The sequence below is a fragment of the Salmo trutta genome, chromosome 33, assembly GCF_901001165.1.
Source record: "Salmo trutta chromosome 33, fSalTru1.1, whole genome shotgun sequence".
Lineage (NCBI taxonomy): Eukaryota > Metazoa > Chordata > Actinopteri > Salmoniformes > Salmonidae > Salmo > Salmo trutta.
Window position 1 is genome coordinate 10,892,769 of NC_042989.1, and position 20,518 is coordinate 10,913,286.

General features: G+C 43.2%; 1 protein-coding gene across 1 annotated transcript in view; it reads left to right on the forward strand.

Moving 5' to 3' along the window:
• The first annotated feature begins 1,565 nt into the window (after positions 1–1,565).
• LOC115172389 (disheveled-associated activator of morphogenesis 1) overlaps positions 1,566–20,518 on the forward strand; it is an 80,090-nt gene continuing 61,137 nt past the window's right edge. The window contains exon 1 of the mRNA XM_029729792.1: positions 1,566–1,690. The gene's annotated coding sequence lies outside the window, so the exon portion shown is untranslated. The remainder of the gene's footprint in view (positions 1,691–20,518) is intronic.

Sequence of the window (20,518 nt, forward strand, 5' to 3'; positions counted from 1 at the left end):
ATCATTCACAGGCTCCATGAAATGCTGACCTCTTCCTAAATATTTTGTAAAATTATACATTTTGTGTACGGTTTCCTATACACAAGGGTGGCTCAATTTAGCCCACTCATCCTTACATAAAAGGAACGAAAAACCTTTTAGGTCTAAAATCAGTAGTAAATTGCTGTATTCCAAAATTGACCATAATCCTGCTCCGCATGCACAACCAGCTACTGTCATGACTGTAATTCCGCTATACAGCTCTCATTCCACCAGTATTCCTACAATACCCTGTAATTCTCTCTGAGTCCTGTTTTTGGCTAAATAAATCACGTTACCCCTCCCCAATAGCTCCCATCAGCGCTGCAAAACTTGAAACTCAACTTTGACATAGTTCTCCATGCATAAGAGGGAATCAAAAACTTTTCACATCACCTTTTTATTACCTCACTTTATTAACTGTAGCCACATCTAGCCATCTAGATGTATTCTATTTTATTTTATAAACTGGGTGGTTCGAGCCCTGAATGCTGATTGGCTGACAGCCGTGGTATATCAGATATGACAAAACATTTATTTTTACTGCTCTAATTACGTTGGTAACCAGTTTATAATAGCATTAAGGCACCTTGGGGGTTTATGGTATATACGTGTTGCATCGTGCCTAAGAACAGCCCTTAGCCGTGGTATATTGGCCATATACCACACCCCCTTGTGCCTTATTGCTTAAGTATACCACGGGTATGACACAACATTTATTTTTACTGCTCTAAGTATGTTGTTAACCAGTTTATAATAGCATTAAAGCACTTTTGGGGTTTATGATATATACACCTTTGGGGTTTATGGTATATACGTGTTGCGTCGTACGTAAGAACAGCCCTTAGCCATGGTATGTTGGCCATATACCACACCTCCTCGGGCCTTATTGCTTAAATATATAATTATATTATATTCTAATCCAGATAGATGCCTGTCAGATGAAGATGTCATGTTGATTTGTCACATTGTCTTGTAATCTAGGCTCTCAATCAACTATTTACACATCTACTTTTTTTCACCAAGCGATAGCGGCGCACCATTCCTGTGGAACAGCATTTCCCATGAAAACATGAGCTTTGTAATCGTTGGTCCGTGAGCGCTGACACCAAAGACAGTACAGCAGAAACTGCTTCTCCATTAGAAATACCAGATCACGCTAGTAGGCGACGTCATGGTGACGTTGGCTGGCTGAACTCATGCGCAGTAACACGTCTTCGGTCGAACCGGTCGTCTTGCGCCGAACTGCGCATGTGCAAAGGCACTCATTCGATATAAAGTTGTTTTGACGAAAATGTAAACGTGTCAGTTTGTCACTTTCACGAGGTTGGAGTAATAACATGTCCAACTACTTAAGACATTGGCTCGAATCTAGATCGTGCCTTTAAATTCCGAGAAAATGAACATCTAAAGAAGAATTGTTCACTTCTCTAATTGACTTCTCAATCCCAAAACCCCCACCTGATCTGCTTGGTCGGCTTCGCAAGCGTTCCCGGAAGCCTCGCGAGCTTGAGCCTTTGGGTTTAGACTCTGTGCTTACACAATGGCCTGTGCTGACACGGGCCAAAAGGGATGATGTCACCTGCAACAGCCCAATGATTATTGTGTTAAAGGGGAATACACAAGCATAAAGCGCCGATCGAACTGCTTCAATTATGGATTTGTTTACAAGGTAAGCTAAATCGATATTAGATAACTAGCACGATGACGGTGGTGTATTTTTTTCCACATACAAATATATTCCAGAGACATTTTTTACATGATTTACGGCAACAGATCGACACTGAGACCCGATGACCGAGGATAAACTAGATGGGTGGGACGAAGGAATAAAACATGCAAATTTGATTGCAAATGAAAGATCTATGTGAACCGCCGCCCTATTTTAGTTGCAAAACGGCACAGTTAAAGGCGATTTGATTACCTTGGTATGTGAAGAATGTCTTTACGCGGTTTCAAGTGTCGTGTGTCTTCTGTATCAGTTAGTGTATTTATGCGGGCTTGTGGCGAAGAAGCCGGTGTTATATCTCTGGAACTGGTGTTTGCATGCAATGCAACTATAGTAGGCCTATACAAGTGAATGCTTTGATCTGTTGTAATTTTATTAATGCAGTGTAGCCTAAACCTGTTTTTTTGTTTTGTAATTACAGTGTAATTATGGTGTGAATGATCGATATTGGGAACAAGTTAGATATGTGTGTTGCATTCACAACATGTATTACTCTACTGTTCCAACTGTAATTTGCCTATGAATGTCAATTCCATTGAACGTCAGTTAGAAGCTACACTACATTACCAAAAGCATGTGGACACATGCCCATAGAACATCTCATTACCAAATCATGGGCATTAATATGGAGTTGGTCCCCACCTTTGCAGCTTTAAGAGCCTCCACTCTTTTGGGAAGGCTTTCCATTAGATGTTGGAACATTGCTGCGGGGACTTGTTTCTGTTGAGCCACAAGAGCATGAGTGAGGTTGGGCAATTAGGCCTGACTCACAGCCGACGTTCCAATTCATCCCAAAGGTGTTCGATGAGGTTGAGGTCAGGCTTCTATGCAAGCCAGTCAAGTTCTTCCACACCAATCTCGAAAAACCATTTCTGTATGGACCTCGCTTTGTGCACGGGGGTATTGTCATGCTGAAATGGGAAATGGCCTTCCCCAAACTTGCCACATAGTTGGAAGCACAGAATCGTCTAGAAGGACATTGTATGATGTAGTGTTAAGATTTCCCTTCACTGAACTAAGGGGCCTAGCTCAAACCATGAAAAACATCCTTGGACCATTATTCCTCCTCCACCAAACTTTACAGTTGGCACTATACATTCAGGCAGGTAGCGGTCTCCTGGCATCCTCCAAACCCAGATTTGTCTGTCAGAGTGCAAGATGGGAACGCGTCCAATGGACTACTCCAGAGTCCAATGGACCCAAGCTTTACACCACTCCAGCCGACGCTTGGCATTGCACATGGTGATGTTAAGCTTGTGTGCAGCTGCTCGGCCATGGAAACCCATTTCATGAAGCTCGCGACGAACAGTTATTGTGCTGACGTTGTTTCCAAAGGCAGTTTGGAACTCGGTAGTGAGTGTTACAACCAAAGACAGATGATTTTTACGCGCTTCAGCAATCGGCGGTCCTGTACTGTGAGCTTGTGTAGCCTTCCACTTCGCGGCTGCTCATAGACATTTCCCCTTCACAATAACAGCACTTACAGTTGACCGGGGCAAATCTAACAGGGCAGAAATTTGATGAACTGACTTGGAAAGGTGGCATCCTATGATGGTGCCATGTTGAAAGCCACTGAGCTCTTCAGTAAGGCCATTCTACTGTCAATGTTTGTCTATGGAGATTGCATGGCGGTGTCCTCGATTTTATACATCTGTCAGCAATGGGTGTGGCTGAAATAGCCAAATCCACTAATTTGAAGGGGTGTCCGCATACTTTTGTATATATTGTATAGTATATGTCATTCCTATCCCAATATTTGACTAAAGGAGCCTAACGTTACTCCATGCAAGGATCTTACATGTTCTGTTTAAAGGGCGAATTGGCTCTGGAAGCCAAAACAGCCAAATACTCCATTTAAACTTGAATCGATTCTCAATTGCAGTGCGGTTCTAGAAACATCAATCCCTTTACTTTGATATCATATTAAAATGATTACACAAATGCAAAATACACATTTACTCTACACTGTTTTAATATGGCTGTGACAATATTTTTCAGTGACATGTTTGTGGCGTCTGTCTTCCGTTTACTCACAGATGTTCAGAGACGCAGATAGCTAATTAGCACAGGTAGTCCACTCTGTCTTCCGTCTGTTTTCCATAAACAAGCGCTGTAACATAGAAATATGGCTGTGTGGGAACCCTAACCCTATAAAGGTGTGTATCAATTTAACCTTTTGTTTTTTTTAAATGTATTTCTCCCCAATTTGAAAGATAAGGTCCTTAAGTTTCCAAAACCGTATGGCAAGCGACGCGTGGTAATGTTCAGACCGAGAGTCTCGGCTCTTAAGTTTTACCATCAACAAGCAAACAAGTTTCTCTTAATGATATATTGTTGTTAGTAAACTGTCTGTGGTTTGTATTAGAGGTCGACCGATTAATCGGAATGGCCGATTAATTAGGGCCGATTTCAAGTTTTCATAACATTCGGAAATCGGTATTTATTTTTATTTTATATATATATATATATATTTTAAATCGGCCAAATCGGCGTCCAAAAATAATGCTCAAAAAAATATATATATACTGCTCAAAAAAATAAAGGGAACACTAAAATAACACATCCTAGATCTGAATGAATGAAATCATCTTATTAAATACTTTTTTCTTTACATAGTTGAATGTGCTGACAACAAAATCACACAAAAATAATCAATGGAAATCCAATTTATCAACCCATGGAGGTCTGGATTTGGAGTCACACTCAAAATTAAAGTGGAAAACCACACTACAGGCTGATCCAACTTTGATGTAATGTCCTTAAAACAAGTCAAAATGAGGCTCAGTAGTGTGTGTGGCCTCCGCGTGCCTGTATGACCTCCCTACAACGCCTGGGCATGCTCCTGATGAGGTGGCAGATGGTCTCCTGAGGGATCTCCTCCCAGACCTGGACTAAAGCATCCGCCAACTCCTGGACAGTCTGTGGTGCAACGTGGCGTTGGTGGATGGAGCGAGACATGATGTCCCAGATGTGCTCAATTGGATTCAGGTCTGGGGAACGGGCAGGCCAGTCCATAGCATCAATGCCTTCCTCTTACAGGAACTGCTGACACACTCCAGCCACATGAGGTCTAGCATTGTCTTGCATTAGGAGGAACCCAGGGCCAACCGCACCAGCATATGGTCTCACAAGGGGTCTGAGGATCTCATCTCGGTACCTAATGGCAGTCAGGCTACCTCTGGCGAGCACATGGAGGGCTGTGCGGCCTCCCAAAGAAATGCCACCCCACACCATGACTGACCCACCGCCAAACCGGTCATGCTGGAGGATGTTGCAGGCAGCAGAACGTTCTCCACGGCGTCTCCAGACTCTGTCACGTCTGTCACCTGTGCTCAGTGTGAACCTGCTTTCATCTGTGAAGAGCACAGGGCGCCAGTGGCGAATTTGCCAATCTTGGTGTTCTCTGGCAAATGCCAAACGTCCTGCACGGTGTTGGGCTGTAAGCACAACCCCCACCTGTGGACGTCGGGCCCTCATACCACCCTCATGGAGTCTGTTTCTGACCGTTTGAGCAGACACATGCACATTTGTGGCCTGCTGGAGGTCATTTTGCAGGGCTCTGGCAGTGCTCCTCCTGCTCCTCCTTGCACAAAGGCGGAGGTAGCGGTCCTGCTGCTGGGTTGTTGCCCTCCTACGGCCTCCTCCACTTCTCCTGATGTACTGGCCTGTCTCGTGGTAGCGCCTCCATGCACTGGACACTACGCTGACAGACACAGCAAACCTTCTTGCCACAGCTCGCATTGATGTGCCATCCTGGATGAGCTGCACTACCTGAGCCACTTGTGTGGGTTGTAGACTCCGTCTCATGCTACCACTAGAGTGAAAGCACCGCCAGCATTCAAAAGTGACCAAAACATCAGCCAGGAAGCATAGGAACTGAGAAGTGGTCTGTGGTCACCACCTGCAGAACCACTCCTTTATTGGGGGTGTCTTGCTAATTGCCTATAATTTCCACCTGTTGTCTATTCCATTTGCACAACAGCATGTGAAATGTATTGGCAATCAGTGTTGCTTCCTAAGTGGACAGTTTGATTTCACAGAAGTGTGATTGACTTGCAGTTACATTGTGTTGTTTAAGTGTTCCCTTTATTTTTTTGAGCAGTGTGTATATATATATATATATAAATAATAATTACTTTTTACATTTTTTGTTAAATCTTTTTAAATTTAATTACATTTTTTAGACCTTTATTTAACTAGGCAAGTCAGTTAAGAACACATTCTTATTTTCAATGACGGCCTAGGAACGGTGGGTTAACTGCCTTGTTCAGGGGCAGAACGACAGAGTTTTACCTTGTCAGCTCGGGGATTCAATCTTGCAACCTTACGGTTAACTAGTCCAACGCTCTAACCACCTGCTTTACATTGCACTCCACGAGGAGCGTGCCTGTTACGCGAATGCAGTAAGAAGCCAAGGTAAGTTGCTAGCTAGCATTAAACTTATCTTATAAAAAACAATCAATCAATCATAATCACTAGTTAACTACACATGGTTGATGATATTACTAGTTTATCTAGCCTGTCCTGCGTTGCATATAATCGCTTAGGTACACGTTGCTCCAACCATAAACCTCAATGCCTTTCTTAAAATCAATACACAAGTATATATTTTTAAACCTGCATATTTAGTTAATATTGCCTGCTAACATGAATTTCTTTTAACTAGGGAAAATGTGTCACTTCTCTTGCAACAGAGTCAGGGTATATGCAGCAGTTTGGGCCGCCTGGCTCGTTGCGAACTGTGAAGACTATTTCTTCCTAACAAAGACAGCTGACTTCGCCAAACGGGGGATGATTTAACAAAAGTGCATTTGCGAAAAAATCACAATCGTTGCACGACTGTACCTAACCATAAACATCAATGCCTTTCTTAAAATCAATACACAGAAGTATATATTTTTAAACCTGCATATTTAGCTAAAAGAAATCCAGGTTAGCAGGCAATATTAACCAGGTGAAATTGTGTCATTTCTCTTGCGTTCATTGCACGCAGAGTCAGGGTATATGCAACAGTGTGGGCCCCCTGGCTCGTTGCAAACTAATTTACCAGAATTTTACGTAATTATGACAACATTGAAGGTTGTGCAATGTAACAGGAATATTTAGACTTAGGGATGCCACCCGTTAGATAAAATACGGAACGGTTCCGTATTTCACTGAAAGGAAAAACCTTTTGTTTTTGAGATGGTAGTTTCCGGATTTGACCATATTAATGACCAAAGCCTCGTATTTCTGTGTGTTATTATGTTATAATAAAGTCTATGATTTGATAGAGCAGTCTGACAGAGCGGTGGTAGGCAGCAGCAGGCTCGTAAGCATTCATTCAAACAGCACTTTCGTGCATTTTGCCTGCAGCTCTTCGCTGTGCTTCAAGCATTGCGCTGTTTATGACTTCAAGCCTATCAACTCCCAAGATTAGGCTGGTGTAACCGATGTGAAATGGCTAGCTAGTTAGCGGGTGCGCGCTAATAGCATTTCAAACGTCACTCGCTCTGAGACTTGGAGTAGTTGTTCCCCTTGCTCTGCATGGGTAACGCTGATTCGAGGGTGGCTGTTGTCGATGTGTTCCTGGTTCGAGCCCAGGTAAGAGCGAGGAGAGGGACGGAAGCTATACTGTTACATTGGCAATACTAAAGTGCCTATAAGAACATCCAATAGTCAAAGGTATATGAAATACAAATCGTATAGAGAGAAATAGTCCTATAATTCCTATAATAACTACAAACTAAAACTTCTTACCTGGGAATATTGAAGACTCATGTTAAAAGGAACCACCAGCTTTCATATGTTCTCATGTTCTGAGCAAGGAACTTAAACGTTAGTTTTCTTACATGGCACATATTGCACTTTTACTTTCTTCTCCAACACTTTGTTTTCGCATTACTTAAACCAAAGTAAATACATGTTTGGTAGCAGAATGAGGGCACAAACCGTCATTCTGTTAACAAACTTTGGATCTGCACTGTTCAAGTAAATGTAATTTTTCAAAATTATCTGTGATTAGTTATGAAAAGTAGTTCTTGGTTTAACTTCGCAATCATTGGTTTTTGTTTGACATACATTTTTAAAGTGAGATTCTCAGCATCCCTCTTATCGTGGAAGTAAGCATTTCACTGTTAGTCCACACCTGTTGTTCACAAAGCATGTGACAAATAAAATTTGATTTTGATTAAAAAGGGGCCTAGAGGACGGTACAACTTGTTTACATGTATCAGTTTTGCCCCTCTAATCCTATCATCAGATGAGGCATTAAAAAAAATAAGACCAATGTTTGCTGAACTGTCTTGTGTGTAATCCACCCCTAATTGCTTTGTGTAATGATGTAGAAGATAGGTAATGTCTTGGTTACCTCCATGCACTGACGTCCGTGATGTTAGACATGCATAGGCTTGAATGTTCTATCATACGCAAAATAGTCTACATGCTACCCGGAGGCCTCCGATCAAGCCCAAGTCATGCTAATGACAAGAACCCTAGTAGCTCAGTGCTAACCTGTTCTCGTTCTGAAATATGACGGGCATTTTGTAGGGCTGACACAAATCACATGCCTCAGTCAGCCTCACGATCACTGAGATTACTACAGTGCTGTTAATCACCCATTCCAGACCAGACCCCTCTGTGTGTGTGTGTGTGTGTGTGTGTGTGTGTTTTTGTGTCTGTGTGCGGCACTGGATTCTCAGCCTTTTTAATAAGTAACACCTCCCGATACTTAACACGCTGAGCACTGGGCAGAAGCCCAAGTCTCTTCCAGGCATCATCAGACCATTCCGTTTAGATGGGTTCTTGTCTGGCTGCCTATGCTGTGCCCCCAGGTTGACATTCCCCCTGGTTCACCAGCCCTGAATCGCAGGTTCCTACTACTGACCTCTCTGCATTCCCCTGTCTTGGGGACTGACTGGGGCTCTAATAGAGTATAGAACCCCACCCTCCCCTCTCTCTCTTGTGTGTGGGTGTGTGTGTATGCACATTTTGTGTGCGTGTCTATTTTGTTATCCAGCAGACAGCCACAAGGGGATTTGTTTAGCTCAATTAGTGAGAGATCTGGAATCGCTGACATGAAGTGTGGGAGTAGCAGAAGCCTTAAATTAAAACCAGTGAGGTCATACTGATAGCTCCTACAGTACAGTGTGTATGGTACTCTATCTCAACGTGAGGGAATGTCACAGCTATGCCAAGATGTGATACCAGAACTTCTTTCCACTCGAGTAACCGATACCGAGCGAGGAGGAGTTCTGTGAGAGATGTTTCTGTTCCTCTGTGATGTTCCCACCCCCCTCGAATTCATCTAAAGCTCTGCTCACAGCAGAGTCCCAGACTAAGTCATGCACAATGACACCATGACGTATGGGTAAAGAGTTATTAATACCATTAGTCATTAAAAACATATTAATATAACTTAAGTGATGAATGAATGACTGACCTCAAGTCTACCTCTGTGGTGGCAGGTGCAGTCTGAGGAGAAGTACAGATGAGGTAGATGGGTGGTAGAGAAATGAGGTAGAGCATTCACCTCTAACTGGGCTAGGTCTAGTTGTTCATAACACTTGCCGGTCTTGATCTAACTCTATGGCAATTGGGAAAGCCTTTCAAAAGAGCAACATTGAAGCTCTTCCACTAAATGTGTGCAGGAGCTACCTCCGGAAATATATATAGCGTTTGGCACAGTTCTGGTTGACACTATTTTTCCTCCTAATTTAGTTATGATATATTGTTTTTGGAATAGTTTTGTTGCCATGTCAAAACATTGCTCAGGTGAGGTGAGGATAAATGAGGTAATTCACTCAGTGAAACCAAGCCAGTTGTTTTCCTTTCGGTGCTCGCTCAGCTTCCACCTTTGCCTGTGAACTGCTCTGGAGAATGATTTACCAGTGTACTCTATGCTCTGCTAGACTTTATTGTGTGTGTTTGTGTTTTGCCTTGTGTGTTCTAGAATTGCATATTTGCATGTGGTGGAGACAGACATAGCATAAGGCAGACATTGCATAAAGGTTGGTGGGTGGTAACACCCTTTGCACCACCCACATTAAAATTAGGCAGATAGAAGGAGCGTCAGCATGTGCGGTTGGTGCATCGGGCACCATTTAGTTTTCTGCGTAGGACTAGTATGAAGTGGATGGGACTATCCCAGAGGCCTCTGTAGCCCTGCCCTGCCTGCCTTGCCCCACCCATTGAGCCCAGCACTCTGTCCGGTGAGGCTCAACAATGGTCCAGTGTAGCTGTTTGAACAACTTCCCATTCTCTGCTTGTGTGCTTCATTGGGGCTGGACAATGGTGTGTCCTGGTGTTATTCATTCTCAGGCAGAGGCGCAGCCAGCCAGTCTGTCTGTCATCCCACCCCACTTCCTCAGGGAGCCTCAGCACCCCCTAACTCTGGTCCTCTAGCCCAGCTCCCCCTAACTCTGGTCCTCTAGCCCAGCTCCCCCTAACTCTGGTCCTCTAGCCCAGCTCCCCCTAACTCTGGTCCTCTAGCCCAGCTCCCCCTAACTCTGGTCCTCTAGCCCAGCTCCCCCTAACTCTGGTCCTCTAGCCCAGCTCCCCCTAACTCTGGTCCTCTAGCCCAGCTCCCCCTAACTTAAACCCTCCAGAGGGCTGCCTCAGTGAACCCAGCTCCCCCCGCTGCTCCCCTTGGGGAGGTTGTCAGCACCCACACAGCATACACAAACGTACACCCCAAAGATGGAGAAGCTTTGCAGACTGTTTGATAGTACTTTACAGCCAACGGGCAGCTGGAAAGTGTGCCTAATGCATAAAAGGGGGTTTCTTCCTCCCTCTCTCTCTTTCTTAACTTATGTTAGTCTTTGAGTGGTTGTGACGAGCAAGCAGCTTTGAAATGTTTTCTGCTTCGAGGCTTGTGTGTATGCTTTGAATAATCTTCCGTATTTGGCGAGTGTGTTACAATACTATGCTTTGAATCGTCTCGTTTGGCAATAGGGCAGAGAGAGTGTGAACAGGCATTCATCTTAGAGGTACAGATTACATCACCATACTCAGAGACAATGAGACCCTCACGTACAAACTAAGCCGGCTCCTACTCTTACCCCTAACTATGAAGTAACTAGGAAGCAGTGAAAAAGCTTAGTTGGGAAAGGAGTGAAACTATGAGCCAGAATGGTATTTCACAGGGGTAGGCCTAAATGGGTTCATGTCTCATTTGCGACATGCTAACAAAGAGCCCAGGTGGCATTCCACTGTGAATAAGCTTGAAGAACATTTCTTGTTTGTCATCAACATTCCACCTCACTGACACTGTTGTTCCAAATGGCTCATTGAGTTGAAGCAATGTGCCTTGTCATGTTGCAGTGATACGTGATCGGTATGAATGATTGCTACAGTGTTGCTTCAGTAATGTGACATGCAAAGACGACCAAAAAAATAGCATTGATGTTCAAAGCTACCTGAAGGCTACCGGTTTGAATGAACAAATTCCCTGCCTGCCTTACTGCGCCTCACTCCATGGTTTCTGTTTTCATAGACAACTACAGCATTTGCTCGCCTGTCAATGTTATTGTGAGTGGAGCAGTTTCTGATATAGTGTGTGAGTGATTGTACTCTAAATATTGATGGTGTTTCCAGATAAAGCAAACCAATGTGATTGTTTTTGTAATGTTCACAATAAGAATTGATTTCCCATGGCACATCAAATGGAACAAAGTATTTTTTTAACCGTCTAACCTTAGGCTTGTATGGGCTGCAGGTTCTTTGTAGTGCTTGAAAGGGCTCTTAATATTGTGTAAGATCTCCCAAATTGAAGTTGGACCTCTTATCATTCAATATGGACATGCTGTGCTTTCTATACCTGTCGCAGCCTCTCTGTTCCCTGAATAAGATGATTTATAGGAAAGGTTTTCTGTAAAATTGGTACTTCTTGTATGTCTCCTTTGGCTTGATTTTAAACAGAAGGGGGGGCTGACCTTCCACCATAAAGCACAGGTCCTCCTCAAATAAGATCATATCCTGCTGACTGAGGTCTGAGACATCCAGGCCTGGGTATCTTTCCAACATAAAACGTACTGTAGTTATAAATGTTAATATCCTGGATCGGTGAGGAGGATGTCCGGTAGCTCTGATCCTTTCAACAGATGGAAGGAGAATTGATGGCTACTGTCTGGTCTTTGAGTCAATCAGAAGAACTGTCCGTGTTGGTCAGGCATATTTAAATCTTCAAAAGAAACTTGGACTTCCTGAGAATTTAATTTTTAACTACCTCAAGGAGGAAAAGCTCTGTCTGATCTGCCTAAAGTGTACCGGGTACTAGCCAGCCTCCGCCCAGTACCCTACCCTGAACTTTAGTCACTGTTACTAGCCAGCTACTACCCGGTAACTCAACTCTGCACCTTAGAGACTGCTGCCCTATGTACATAGTATTTGAACACTGGTCACTTTCAAAATGTTTACATACTGTTTTACCAACATCATATGTAATATATACATTTAGGCTCATCCTATATAACTACTGCCGTACACATTTTCTATTCATATACTGTTTATAATGTCTATACACACTATCATATAAATACAGTGCGTTTGGAAAGTATTCAGACCCTTGACTTTTTCTAGATTTTGTTACGTTACAGCCTTATTCTAAAATGGATTAGATTGGGAGAAAAAAAAACAATCTACGCACAATACCCCATCATGACGAACCTGCTGCTGAAAAACATCCCCGCAGCATTACGCTGCCACCACCATGCTTCACTGTAGGGATGGTGCCAGGTTTCCTCCAGATGTGACGCTTGGCATTCAGGCCATGGTCTAAGAGTCTTTAGGTGCCTTTTGGCAAACTCCAAGCGGCCTGTCATGTGTCTTTTACTGAGGAGTGGCTTCCATCTAGCCACTCTACCATAAAGGCCTTCTGGAAGTTTCTCCCATGTCCACAGAGGACCTATGGAGCTCTGTCACATTGACCATCGGGTTCTTGGTCACCTCCCTGACCAAGGCCCTTTTCCCCCGATTGCTCAGTTTGGCAAGGCGGCCAGCTCTAGGATGAGTCTTGGTGGTTCCAAACTTCTTCCATTTAAGAATGATGGAGACCACTGTGTTCTCGGGAACCTTCAATGCTGCAGAAATGTTTTGGTACCCTTCCGCAGATATATGCCTCAGACATGCACTGTCAGCTGTGGGACCTTATATAAACAGGTGTGTGCATTTCCAAATTATGTCCAATCAATTGCATTTACCACAGGTGGACTCTAAGTTGTAGAAACATCTCAAGGATGATCAATGGAAACAGGATGAACCTGAGCTCAATTTCGAGTCTCGTAGCAACGGGTCTGAATACTTACTTAAATAAGGTATTTAAATGTGTTATTTTTAATACATTTGCAGAAATTTCTAAACCTGTTTTTGCTTTGTCATCATGGGGTGTGTAGATTGATGAGGAAACAATATAATTTAATCAATTTTAGAATAAGGCTGTAACATAACAAAAAGTGGAAAAAGTCAAGGGTTCTATACGATTTGGTTTTGACCAGGATTCAGACTCTGTTGGTGCTACCATACATCATGTGTTTGCACTTTGTATCCTCAATGACACTGGTTTCACCCTCAGTCTGTAGCTTGATTTACTTACAGTAAATGGGCTATATAAGGGAGCTTCTGAACAATAACAACATGGAGAGGTACAGAGGGAATCGTCAAGTTTGTCTCTTGCTGACTATCGCCAATCAGCTGAGAAATTGTGTGATCAGATGATCTATACATTTCTTTGAATGTTTGTATCCTGCGCACAAACAGGGACTGTGTCCCGATTCTCTACCCTTATTGTGCACTTGACCACTTCCCATTAAAAGGAAATGACTGATGTGAAGAAATGTGGTGGAAACCCCCTATAGCCCATGCTTACACCAATCAAATGCTATTTACTATAAATATGTGCGGAGGAGTGCATAAGTGTACACATCCCAGAGAGTTGGATGCAGGAAGGGTAAATATGTTTCTCACTGGGAACAGTGTTGTTTGGTTATTTAAGATACTGTACAATGCCTTCAGAATTATTCATACCCCTTGACTTTTTCCACATTTTGTTTTTATAGCCTGAATATATAAAATTGATAACATTTTGATTTTGTGTCACTGGCCTACACACAATATCCCATTAATGTCGAAGTGGAATTATGTTTTTAGAAATGTTTACAAATTAATACAAAATGAAAAGCTTAAACAAATAAGTATTCAACCTCTTTTGTTATGGCAAGCATAAATAAGTTCAGGAGTAAAAATGTGCTGAACAAGTGTCATAATATGTTGCATGTACTCACCTTTTTTTGCAATAATAGTGTTTAACATGATTTAACATCTCTGTACCCCACACATAAACTCAGCATATAAAGAAACGTCTCCTCTCTGTCAACTGCGTTTATTTTCAGCAAACTTAACATGTGTAAATATTTGTATGAACATAACAAGCTTCAACAACTGAGACATAAAGTGAACAAGTTCTACAGACATGTGACTAACAGAAATTTAATAATGTGTCCCTGAACAAAGGGGGGGTCAAAATCAAAAGTAACAGTCAGTAGCGGGTGCATTAAGCTGCATTAAGTACTGCAGTGCATCTCCTCCTCATGGACTGTACCAGAATTGCCAGTTCTTGCTGTGAGATGTTACCCCACTCTTCCACCAAGGCACCTGCACGTGCCCGGATATTTCTTGGGGGAATGGCCCTAGCCCTCACCCTCTGATCCAACAGGTCTCAGACGTGCTCAATGGGATTGAGATCCGGGCTCTTCGCTGGTCATGGCAGAACACTGACATTCCTGTCTTGCAGGAAATCACACACAGAACGAGTGGCATTGTCATGCTGGAGGGTAATGTCAGGAGGAGGATGTCTTCCCTGTAACTCACAGCTTTGAGATTGCCTGCAATGACAACAAGTTCAGTCCGATGATGCTGTGACACACCGACCCAGACCATGATGGACCCTCCACCTCCAAATCGATCCCGCTCCAGAGTACAGGCCTCAGAGTAACGCTCATTTCTTCGACGATAAATGCGAATCCGACCATCACCCCTGGTCAGACAAAAACGTGACTCGTCAGTGAAGAGCACTTTTTGCCAGTCCTGTCTGGTCCAGTGACGGTGTGTTTGTGCCCATAGGCGACGTTGTTGCTGGTGACGTCTGGTGAGGACCTGCCTTACAACAGGCCTACAAGCCCTCAGTCTAGCCTCTCTCAGCCTATTGCGGACAGTCTGAGCACTGATGGAGGGATTGTGTGTTCCTGGTGTAACTCGGGCAGTTGTTGTTGCCACCCTGTACCTGTCCCGCAGGTGTGATATTCAGATGTACCGATCCTGTGCAGGTGTTGTTACACGTGGTTTGCCATTGTGAGGATGATCAGCTGTCCGTCCTGTCTCCCTGTAGCGCTGTCTTAGGCGTCTCACAGCACAGACATTGCAATTTATTTCCCTGGCCACATCTGCATGCCTCCTTGCAGCATGCCTAGGCACGTTCACGCAGATGAGCAGGGACCCTGGGCATCTTTATTTTGGTGTTTTCAGAGTCAGTTGAAAGGCCTCTTTAATGTTCTAAGTGTCTTTCAAGTTATCCTTGAAAGACACAGTCTTGGCAAAAGGGATGTTTCTGTTTTTTGCTGAGTTTACAATTATCTATAAGGACCATCAGGCCACCTTTTTGTAGATGGATAAAACACAGACATTGAATATTCCTTCGAGCATGGTGAAGTTATTTATTACACTTTGGATGGTTTATCAATACACCCAGTCACTGCAAAAATACAGGCGTCCTTCCTAAATGAGTTGCTAGAGAGGAAGGAAACCACTCAGGGATTTCACCATGAGGCCAATGGTGACTTTAAAACAGTCACCGAGTTTTATGGCTGTGATAAGAGAACTGAGGATGGGTCAACAACATTATAGTTACTCCAAAATACTACCCAAATAACAGAGTGAAAAGAAGGAAGCCTGTACAAGATAAAAAATACTCAAAAACATGCGTCCTGTTTGCAATAAGGCACTAAAGTAAAACTGCAGAAAATGTGGCAAAGAAATTTACTTTTTGTCCTGAATATGAATCATTATGTTTGGGACAAATCCAACACATCACTGAGTACCACTCTTCATATTTTCAAGCATGGTGGTGGTTGCATCATGTTATGGGTATGCTTGTCATCGGCAAGGACTAGGGAGTAAAAATGGAATAGAGCACAGGCAAAATCCTAGCGGAAAACCTGGTTCAGTCTGCTTTCCAACAGACACTAGGAGACAAATTCACCTTTCATCAGGACAATAACCAAAAACACAGGGCCAAATATACACTGGACTTGCTTATCAAGACGACATTGAATGCTACTGATTGGCCTAGGAACATTTTTCAAGGCAATTTTAGTTTTAAGACTCTATGGCAAGACTTGAAAATGGCTGTCTAGCAATGATTAACAACCAACTTGACAGAGCGTGAAGAATTGTACAATGTATATCTAGTATTGTACAATCCAGGTGTGCAAAGCTCATAGATTTACATAGAAAAACTCACAGCTGTAATTGCTGCCAAAGGTGATTTCTAAAATGTATTGACTCGGGTGTGAATACTTATGTAAATAAGTCATATTTCATTTCAATAAATTTGCAACAATTTCTAACAACATGTTTTCACTTTTCCATTATGGGGTGTCGTGTAGATGGGTGAGACAAAAAGTAGATTTAATACATTTTGAAATCAGGGTGTAACACAACAAAATGTGGAAAAAGTCAAGGGATATGAATACTTTCTGAAGGCACTGTGTCTGACCGCTCACTTTAGCATGCTAATGAGGCAGCAGCCAACTGACCAAAGTGCCCAGCTGAGGACAGAGAAAGGGCACAGCCTGTCCCACAGCACGACTGGGACCCAAACAAAAGCAGTGCCATGTGTTTCAGCCAACTGTAATTCTCACAGTGGGAGGGTTTTCATGTTCTGATGTTTCATGAAACTGTTGATGATTAGTGGTGATGTTTTCCACCATTTTAATTGATGTAGTCCTCTAACTAACCAAGCTCTATCCACCACAGCAGACGTTTGTCATCATGTTTGATACAGCTGAAAGTGTCTATGAGTGATAGTGACATTTAAGTGTTATTGAATGTGTCAGATCATGACTCGTAGTGAGATTTGTCTCCAGGGTGTGAAGGTACTCCAGAGTGGTATACTGTGAAAGCAAGCTAGATCTACTCAGGATTTTATAAAGCTAGCCAGCTTCAATTAGCTTCACATTCCAGGTCAGGCTTCATCCGTACTACGACGGTGGATATTGCTCGTCCGCCTGCTGATAACTCTAGCAGGCTTGTAGCTGTGCGTGTATGTCGCACATGGCTAGTCGAACACCAAACTCTTATTTGAGACAATGCTGAAACATGAATCCAGTGCCACATTTTAGTTTGTGCCAAAATTTGAACCAAAGAAAAGTTATCTTGCAAGTTCAGCAGTCTAAGGTGTGAAATAGGCTTTTAGATGTGCCGTGTTTATTTTATTATTTATCGTTAAATGCCGTCTTTTTAATTTAAAAAAAATGTATTTGACTAGGCAAGTCCGCTAAGAACAAATTCATATTTACAATGTTGGCCTACACCGGCCAAACCTGGACGATGCTGGGCCAATTGTGCGCCGCCCTATGGGACTCCCTATCACGGCCGGTTGTGATACAGCCTGGATTCGAAACAGGGTGTCTGTAGTGACGCCTCAAGTACTGAGATGCAGTGCCTTAGACCGCTGCTCCACTCGGGAGTGCTTATCAATGCAAAAACACTTTTTCCTACTTCTATCCCTACTTCTTCTGTGGAACAGCTTGTTGCGTTGTGGCCATAGACCTAATCAATAGAGGGGTTTTGTAACCTCTAACCCTGGCAAGTTGACTGTTAAACTCATGGGTACACTAGCAATGGCTGCCAGTCTCAACTTGAATGGGAGCTGCCATCTATGGATTATACACTGAGTGTACAAAACATTAGGATCACCTTCCTAATATTAAGTTTTGCCCTCCGAACAACCTCACTTCGTCAGGGTATGGACTCTGCAAGGTGTCAAGCTTTCCTCAGGGATGCTGGCCCATGTTGACTCCAATGCTTCCCACAGTCAAGTTGGCTGGATGTCCTTTGGGTGTTGCACCATTCTTGACACACACGGGAAACTGTTGAGCGGTAAAAACCCAGCAGCGTTGCAGTTCTTGACACACTCAAACCAGTGCGCCTGGCATCTACTCCCATACCAAGTTCAAAGGCATTTAAATATTTTGTCTTGCCTATTCACCCTCTGAATGGCACACATACACAATCTATGTCTCAAGGCTTAAAAATCCTTCTTTAACCTGTCTCCTCCCCTTCATCTACATTGATTTGAAGTGGATAAGTGACATAAATAATAATAGCTTTCACCTGGTCAGTCTGTCATGGAAAGAGTTCATAATGCTTTGTACACTCAGTGTATGTCTGGTTGGTTGCAGCTGTCAGTTTGCAAATTTCAAAATACAATCGCGTGAAAAACTTAGTTTGGAAAGCAAATGCTGTGATTGATATTTTAACATAAAATAAATTAAAAAACATTTTCACAGAACATTGATATAATAAAATATTTAATCAGTCCTCAAATTTAAGGGGATTATGATGCAATCTTTGCGAGTGGGAGGGTATCCGATTTCATTGGTCCTCAACTTGTGGCTCAGACACATCATTCAGGATAAATGGAGTTAGCCCTGAGTTAGCCTGCCCCGGAGCAGGTCATTGCCATCAAATGTACCTAGCTAAAAGGTGAGCAACTTTCGTGGTAACGGTTATCCCAAGTTGAAATCCGAGTTGACAAAAGTTGCCTTGCTAACTCCTCAAACTTGATTCGTAGTATAGGGCTCATGCAGGGTTACGGAGGTGAATGTGGCACACCTTCGATGGATTAGCCTATTCTGTCCAGGCACGCCGAGAGGGGAAAAACAAGACCCTCCCTTCATGGAATTGTTTGCAAAAACACAGCTTAGGTGGTTCCAAAACACTGTTGGAATGTCTGGGAGCATGCATAAAAACCACACTTGATATTATATTTGAGATTGTCCTATTTCCCAGGCATTTCAATCACTGTCATAAAAAATGGCTTGAATATCCCATAGAAAGGCTGTATATCTGTAATCGGAGGAGTGTTTTTTGCAGACAGGTGATATGACTGTGCGCGTTTGTCCATCAATGGCATTCGTCTACAGTCTCCACAGACATACTGTACACTGACAGTGTGTCAGTCAGTCCCAGAGAGGGAATGTATCAAGCCCGGTTTGTTTCGTAACATGGCCATCATCACTGTTGTAATTTACTAGGATCCTGGCAGGCTGCAGGCTGGGTGAATGAGACTGAGGGAGAGCTGTCCTTAGCTGTCTGGCCTCACAGGGGAATGTGAGTCTGTCTGACCACTGACCAGTTTGTATCAGCCAGCCACTGAGCCTCTGCAGAATGGGCAGGCAGCCTGAGATAGCCAGACCAGCCCAGGGTGGTGACTGCTGGCAAACACTGGTTCCCTCTCTGAGGCAGTCAAGCCCTGCTCTGTGTCTCTCTATGACATGGACATAGTCCTTTTTCTAGACGAGAGGGGCTTTGCTGAATCTATAGAATAGCTCATGGTTCATAGATTGCTGACAAATGGCTCCAGTGCCTTTTGATATCACGGGCTACTTTTCAATGTAATTACCTTTTTGTATGTCCATATTCTAGTGTAGGCTAGACCACCAGTTATAAGAGAATGTTGCAAAAGTATACCTTGGTGTGTGGCATCAGAAAATCATACGCTTTTTTTGGGATGTTCGTTATTAAACAGGAAGCCCCTCTTTTTGTGTACGACCACCAATAAATGCTTCATTGCACGGTATGCGCAGACGAGGTTGCTCTCTGGTGGCCTAGTTAGTTGTCAATTATACCCTGTATGTGTTGTGATCCAATTATGCTGTATTTTTCAACAGCCTAATGAATGTGACTTTGTACATCTAGAGGGCTTTGCAGAGAGAGAAAGAGAAGCATCTAGAGCCTTATCCATTTGCTCATTAAAGAATATTCTGGTAGCAGGAGAAATCCTTTTTTATTCCTTTACTTGGCAACTATCTGAGAAAATAAACATGAGAGTGAATGCTGCTGGGTATTATCTGGACAAAGGTCAGTTTTCCACAGAAACACCAGCATGCTGTTTACAGACTGGAGTGGATGGCACCATATTCCCTATTTGGTGCGCTACTTTTGACCAGGGCCCATAGGGCTTTAGTCAAAAGTAGTGCACTATATAAGGTGCCATTTGGGACAAACACAAAGTTACTTACTAGGGCCGGGTTGATACCAGTGTCGCGATACTCGGTAGGAAACAAAACACGAAGCGAATTTAACCTATTTAGGCAAACAGTCCTAATGTTGGAAAGAAACATCATTATGTTGTCATCCAGAGTCACATTTATTTATTTTCCGAGTTATAGCACCCCCTATTTTATGTAAAGCAGGTTTTTAAAGGACCAATTATTTTGATCTGCTTCGTGTACATTTTTTGGGAAAAATAGCCCAATACTGGTGTCCCCCGACTCGCTGAGTAGCCCCACAACTTACTGTAGCGCACTGAGTAGCCCCCTACTTACTGCGTAGCCCCCTACTTACTGAGTAGCCCCCTACTTACTGAGTAGCCCACTACTTACTGAGTAGCCCCCTACTTACTGAGTAGCCCCTTACTTACTGAGTAGCCCACTACTTACTGAGTAGCCCACTACTTACTGAGTAGCCCCCTACTTACTGAGTAGCCCACTACTTACTGAGTAGCCCCCTACTTAC